Source organism: Neoarius graeffei, chromosome 1 (assembly GCF_027579695.1).
Source record: "Neoarius graeffei isolate fNeoGra1 chromosome 1, fNeoGra1.pri, whole genome shotgun sequence".
In the NCBI taxonomy this organism is placed as follows: Eukaryota; Metazoa; Chordata; class Actinopteri; order Siluriformes; family Ariidae; genus Neoarius; species Neoarius graeffei.
Window position 1 is genome coordinate 23575673 of NC_083569.1, and position 7395 is coordinate 23583067.

At 41.6% G+C, this 7395-nt stretch overlaps 2 non-coding genes across 2 annotated transcripts; both read right to left on the reverse strand.

The window, feature by feature from the left end:
- Positions 1–1482: 1482 nt before the first annotated feature.
- LOC132898385 (U2 spliceosomal RNA) lies at positions 1483–1673 on the reverse strand. The gene has a single exon (XR_009656503.1). It is a non-coding gene; the product is annotated as a U2 spliceosomal RNA (small nuclear RNA).
- Positions 1674–3358: 1685 nt separating this feature from the next.
- LOC132895590 (U5 spliceosomal RNA) lies at positions 3359–3472 on the reverse strand. Its single transcript, XR_009655782.1, has one exon. It is a non-coding gene; the product is annotated as a U5 spliceosomal RNA (small nuclear RNA).
- Between the last annotated feature and the right edge of the window lie 3923 nt (positions 3473–7395).

Consider the following 7395-nt stretch of genomic DNA (forward strand, 5'->3'; position numbering starts at 1 on the left):
TTTACCAATTTCAACACTACGGGGTGCAACTATGTTAGTTTGTACATTAAGTCCTTCAAACGAACATGTAACTCAGAAACAAAAAAACATTAGGTGACATACTGTACATGGCTCATAATAAAACATCAATAGCCTACTGCGCGCATTATTTGAAGGGCATACGACGAGCCTTGCGCTCCGCGAACTCGTCCACGATGCTCTGTATGTCACTGATTCAGTGATCTTTTAAGCGGTAGTCTCACGACCCGGATAGTAAACAATAAACATGGAGGACATGGAGTCGTTAGTGCTGCTGGTCTTGGTGCTGTGGCTTGTTGTCGCCGACAACGCCAACAGATACTGGCAAGAGCGTATAGATGAGGCGAGGCGCATAAGGCTTCAGAAATTCTTGTAATTCGTAATTATTATTCTTCCGGGTTTGCGGTGTTCACAGATCCCAGCGCGCTCGCGGGGCGTGTGTGGGTATGTGAGGACACTCCTCCTCACCAATCAGTGCACAGGGGAGTGTCTGCTCACGCCCCCAACCTCACTCGGCACGGCTTGGCTCGCTTCAGCCCCACTCCAAAACGGTGCGAGTTTTAGGGGCTAAGCAGGGCTGAAACGAGCTGAGTCGTGCTGGTTTTTGGTAGTCGAAACGCGAGCCGTGTCGGGCTGAAGTGAGCTGAAAAAGGGTAGTGGAAAAGGGCCATAAGTACTTACCTTCCCCTTAGTACGTTAATTTTAATTCTACATTTCCATATTTTGGAAAGGACCAGGGAAAAAAATAATGCACTTGCTGCCCTTTTTCTGACTTTGAGCCCCTGCTCCTCTGTAATCCTGTGCACGTCCCTGCTTGTTTGTATTTTTGTCTTGTTTTCTTTTGTTTTGATATATTATTATTACCTATATTATTTAAGGTTTATTTTCTAATTTAGTGGCTTTTTACGTGTTCTTGTTGCAAATGCTGTTTTGTTTTTCTTGTTATCTGCTTATTTATTCATTGTTTGTTTATATGTTTGAAATAAACCATCGTTATCATCATCATCACTGCAACCACACTTGCTAATTGACACCGTAGCCAAAAGTGCGGGCTATTTTTGCGGCCATGCCCCCAGAGTGAATATTCATGAGCAAACTGGGCGTGGTGTTTCGCCCAGTGGAAACCTACAGTAACCCTTTGTGTACCGCGCACGGGGCGGGATTTTCTCTCTTCAATCAGAAATATTGGTAGGGACACGCCCACACCGCCCACACCCAATTCTACACCTGTGTTGTTGAGCATGGAGAAAACCAGAAAATAGGGAAAAAGTTAGGGCAGGCAAAATAAAGATTTTTTTTCTTTTTTAAAATAAGGTAACCATTCCTAAATCTAGTATAATACCACATGAGCGTATAGAATAAAAGAACCAAATTCCTATTTTAATTCTCTACTCTAAAAAAAAAAAACATTTATTAACTTCACTTAAAGAGTGTCAAATAAGAATTAAAAAAATCCTTTTTTTGAGCAAAGGCATTATTCCTGAAAATACTACAATATCAGGTTGATAGGAGCAAAACCCCATTCCAGCTCCCTGTTCTAAAAAAAAAAAAAATAATCTGCTTGATATAACATTTTCATTTACAGAACATATCAGATATTAAATTGATAAGAATAGATACCACGCTTGACCTTAACCAAAAGGCCGAAAAGCAATAACTTACGTTGAACTCGTTAACATTTCTCTCCCATACCGCCCACACCCAATTCTACACCTGTGTTGTTGAGCAAGGAGAAAACCAGAAAATAGGGAAAAAAGTTAGGGCAGGCAAAATAATTTTTTTTCTTTTTTTAAAATAAGGTAACCATTCCTAAATCTACTATAATACCATATGAACGTATACAATAAAAGGAACAAATTCTTATTTTTATTCTCTACTCTAAAAAAAAACATTTATCAACTTCATTTAAAGAGTGTGTTAAATAAGGAAAGAAAGCTTTCTCGAGAACAAAGATATGGCCCTTTTCCACTACCCTTTTTCAGCTCGCTTCAGCCCGACACGGCTCGCGTTTCGACTACCTCAGAGCAGCACGACTCAGCTCGCTTCAGCCCTGCTTAGCACCCAAAACTCGCACGGTTTTGGAGTGGGGCTGAAGCGAGCCAAACCGAGCCGAGTGGGGTTGGGGGCGTGAGCAGACACTCCCCTGTGCACTGATTGGTGAGGAGGAGTGTCCTCACATGCCCACACACGCCCCGCGAGCGCGCTGGGATCTGTAAACACCGTAAACCCGGAAGAAGAAGAATTACGAATTACAAGAATTTCTGAAGCCTTATGCGCCTCGCCTCATCTATACGCTCTTGCCAGTATCTGTTGGCGATGACAACAAGCCACAGCACCAAGACCAGCAACACTAACGACTCCATGTCCTCCATGTTTATTGTTTACTCTCCGGGTCGTGAGGCTACCGCTTAAAAGGTCACTGATGTCACTGTTTGCGCCACCTAACGACATCACGTGACGTCCACCCACTTTCGCTAACTCCACCCAATGTGCCCACCCACTTCCAGCCAGCACGGTTCAGCGCGGTTGTAGTCGAAATGCAACTCCAACAGCCCCGCTCAGCTACGTTGGTAGTGGAAAAGCGGCAACAGAGGTACTATAACATTAGATTGGTATATGAAAAGAGCAAACTCCAATCCCAGCTCTTTACTCTAAAAAAAAAAAAAAAAACACCTGCTGGATATAACACTCTCGTTTAAAGAACAAATCAAATATTAAATTGATTAGAATAGATACTGGGCGGCACGGTGGTGTAGTGGTTAGCGCTGTCGCCTCACAGCAAGAAGGTCCTGGGTTCGAGCCCCGTGGCCGGTGAGGGCCTTTCTGTGTGGAGTTTGCATGTTCTCCCCGTGTCCGCGTGGGTTTCCTCCGGGTGCTCCGGTTTCCCCCACAGTCCAAAGACATGCAGGTTAGGTTAACTGGTGACTCTAAATTGACCGTAGGTGTGAGTGTGAATGGTTGTCTGTGTCTATGTGTCAGCCCTGTGATGACCTGGCTACTTGTCCAGGGTGTACCCCGCCTTTCGCCCGTAGTCAGCTGGGATAGGCTCCAGCTTGCCTGCGACCCTGTAGAAGGATAAAGCGGCTAGAGATAATGAGATGAGATGAGAATAGATACTACACTTGATCCTAGTCAAAATGCGGAGAAATGATAATTTACTCCAGCTAATGGCTTTAAATAAACCACTTCCACATATTAAAATCCAGAAAGGTAAACACAGCTAGACTCCACCCCCAACAGCTGGATCCTTTTGAAGAGAGACATCGCCTTGTGGGGCGTGTGGGAGATGCTTCCATGCAAAACGATCAATAGTTCTGACATTTGTTGACTAAAAATGTTCAGCTCTGCCAGAGCAAAGCCTACAAAAATATACTGAACTCATTAACATTTCCCTCCACAGAAATCTTTAGTAAAAGGCAAAAGATTTATGCGTTAATGAAGAAAAACCTGAGCTACACTTAACACTGGATCAGGTTAGTGACACTGGATTGGAGGTGCAGAAAGCTGGTATAGGGTAAGGTGGCCTGGGCCAATCTCTTACACCTTTACAGCTTTATTAACCATTGCACACAGGCAGAGAAATGTCTGACCAACGAGCTTTTTTGAAAGAAAGATCGATCGATCGATCGATCGATAGATAGATAGATAGATAGATAGATAGATAAGCAAGCGGGGTGGGGGGTGTTGAATTTTGAAAAGGAACAGTTGAGTGCTGTGTGATCTGTCCAATATCACGGATGTAGGCCTATAAATTAAATATGAAAACATCAGCTGGAGTTTGATTATTGACAGGAACGCTGTTGACCCCAGCAGTAAGTGCATTCCATACCACATTTTTTATTGATATATGAGGGCTATTGTGTCATCCTTGTTAGTGTAGTGGACAGTATCTCCGCCTATCATGCGGAAGACCGGGGTTCGATTCCCTGAGGGGGAGACTTTAAAAACGTATTAACTTGTGCAGCAGGGGGGTGGAGTGGTTTGCACTGTCGCCTCACAGCAAGAAGGTTCTGGGTTTGAGGCTGGCGGCTGGTGGGGGCCTTTCTGTGTGGAGTTTGCGTGTTCTCCCTGTGTCAGCTCTGGTTAACCCCACAGTTCAAAGACGTAGTTCAGTTAACATAGGGTGGTGTTGGGCTGAAGTGCCCTTGAGCATATATATGAGTAACCACATTTTGTGTCAATTAAATCTTATTAATAGTAACAGATGTAGATAAATCCAGTGACTATAGACCATACTTTAATATGCCTAAAGTCAATGTTAATGTCAATTATGACTATTATAAATTGGCAATGGTAGACCCTCTGATGATGTTCTTCTAATAATATTCTATTTCTAAGTCTAGTAAAAGTCAGACAAAAAAAAGGTTTCTGTGTTTTTAGCTTTTAGGTAAATATCAGAAAATTGAGTTAGCTAATTTAATGGATGCCCGCTAACATATCTTTGCGCATGGAGCCTTAGCAAACCTCCCTCGTGATAGTGAGAACTGGCAGCCTGGACTTTTCCATTGGCTCGCGTGCTCAACCCCCAATCCAATGTCGCTTTGGTTGGCCAAAGTTATGAGGTTGCTGTGGGGTACTAAGACTAGACTAAATCTCATCTCATCATCTCTAGCCGCTTTATCCTTCTACAGGGTCGCAGGCAAGCTGGAGCCTATCCCAGCTGACTACGGGCGAAAGGCGGGGTACACCCTGGACAAGTCGCCAGGTCATCACAGGGCTGACACATAGACACAGACAACCATTCACACTCACATTCACACCTACGGTCAATTTAGAGTCACCAGTTAACCTAACCTGCATGTCTTTGGACTGTGGGGGAAACCGGAGCACCCGGAGGAAACCCACGCGGACACGGGGAGAACATGCAAACTCCACACAGAAAGGCCCTCGCCGGCCCCGGGGCTCGAACCCAGGACCTTCTTGCTGTGAGGCGACAGCGCTAACCACTACACCACCGTGCCGCCCCACTAGACTAAATAACAAAATTAAATGATTCAGACATCCCTAGTCTCCCGGACGCTCTGGGAGTCTCCCCAGGAGCATGTAGACAGAGACAGGAAAGGCAGGAGAAACTTGATCTAAGTCTTATTTGGAAAGTTGTAAATTAAATTGTAATGACTGGCTATTGCTGATATGTGGTTTGATGTTGTGACATGTAAGTAAGTTTAGCAAACAATTGATTTGATTGATGTAGATTTATGGTGTGAGATGTAAACAAGTAATGCAAATAATACGGTAGATTGATGAGATGTAAATAACTATTGCTAATATGTGAATTGGTGGTGTATATTGTGAATAAGTTTTACAAATTACAGTGTAGATTGATGGTGAAACGTAGGCTTAATAAGTTACCAATATGTGCATTGATCTGAGATATAAATAAGTAGGCCATAAGTTGATAAAATATGTATTAAACCGATGGTGCGATAAATAAAAATGTTTGGAGAGATATTGACCACTGTGAGTGAAGAAGGGCTCCCCCTCCTTACAAAAGCCAATTTAACCACTGTCCGAACCAATGGATTTTTGACCAAAATGCTCCAAATGGATCAAACTTTGGTGCGCAAACCAGAACGGAACCTGTTCCCTGTTAGACTGGTACCAAAATCCAGAATTGTGGCACCCAAAGGCATTTTTGAGACAAAGTCGGCAAACAGTCTTATTTTGTCAATTTGGGTGTGCCGAATTCAAATCTGCAATATGCCGAGCTCTATCTGACCTCTGTTGACCTCTAGAGGTCATTGAACTTTGGGCCTGTAAACGTCTCAGCTGAACCCAGTTTCTCAGCTTTCTAAGGAATGAAATGTACTAAAATGATTAATGAAGTTAGCAAATGGCCTTGTTTGTTAAATGTTTGGGTGCTGAATTCATTTTTCATTTGTAAAACGGCATATGACCTCTGATAACCTCAAGGTCATTAAACTTGGCCTATAGGCCTATGCATTTAACAGCATTTTTAAACTAACTTTACTCCCCCAAAAAGAATATTAACAGACAAAAAACAAATAGAAAGGAACAAATACGACATTAAATGCCAGTCCATGTACATGTGACTTACTTTTCACAATGAGAATGCCTAGGCGATCACCTTACATAACATTGCATTACATTTAGCGGTTATTGTTTATACAAAGCTACTGAAAAAAGGACAGATTCAGCAGCATACAAAATGTGGGGGCATACAGGGTATACAGGTTAATCAGGGTTAGTATATATGAGAGTTTTTTTCTTTGTTGTTTGTTTTTTGTTTTGTTTTAAACGGGGTAAAGCCTTTACAAAAAACAAACAACAAAGAAAAAAACTCTCATATATACATACCCTGTATGCCCCCACATTTTGTATGCTGCTGAATCTGTCCTTTTTTCAGTAGCTTTGTATAAACAATAACCGCTAAATGTAATGCAATGTTATGTAAGGTGTTCGCCTAAGCATTCTCATTGTGAAAAGTAAGTCACATGTACATGGACTGGCATTTAATGTCGTATTTGTTCCTTTCTATTTGTTTTTTGTCTGTTCATATTCTTTTTGGGGGAGTAAAGTTAGTTTAAAAATGGGCAATTCCATGTAAATGTCAACCTCACCATGCAAAAATAAAGCAACATGTAATACATCAAAACCACTCCCAGAGATATCACCTAGGCCTGTATTTTACAGATGTGAATAAGTTGAACCAATTTGTAACCAACCTAATATGTCACTGTCAGTCTATCTTTCTTATAATGTAAAACCCAAGCTAAAATCAACTTTGATCATGTACAATTCTATATTATTGCCACAAGCCACAGAAATGTATGCTAAAATCCACAAAACAGCAAAACAATGGCCATCCTAAATATTATTTAAGAACTTTGATAGTTTTAGCTGATATTTAGAGAGTTTTTCAAAGGGTTATGGTGGTTAAATTGCTGATTTTCTAAACATATGCCATGTCTATTTCAGACGCGTCACATCCATAACGGAATTTCGTCACATCCATAACGCTGACTTTTCCTTCCGAAACTCTGCATGAAATACAAAATATTTTAAACAAAGATTTTTTAATATTCACCTTGGACCCCTCTATCAAACGGATATCTCCATTTCGACATTAGGTTTACAATTTCACAGAGTTTGATAAAAATGTACAGTCACCCAAGAAAAGTGATACTTTTTCTGTCACATCCATAACGCATCTTTTATTGGCATTTTCTGGCATGCCCTAGATGTACTATGGGAATTGTTCTTGTTCTATCACTTCTCCAGTATGGTACAGCCTTAAAATATGCAACACCTGTTTAAATACTGGGAGACAATAAAACATGCACTGGGTCATTTGTTGCCATTTTGAGTTCAAGTGTCACGTCCATAACGCTGGAATTGCTCAAATGCCGTTAAATG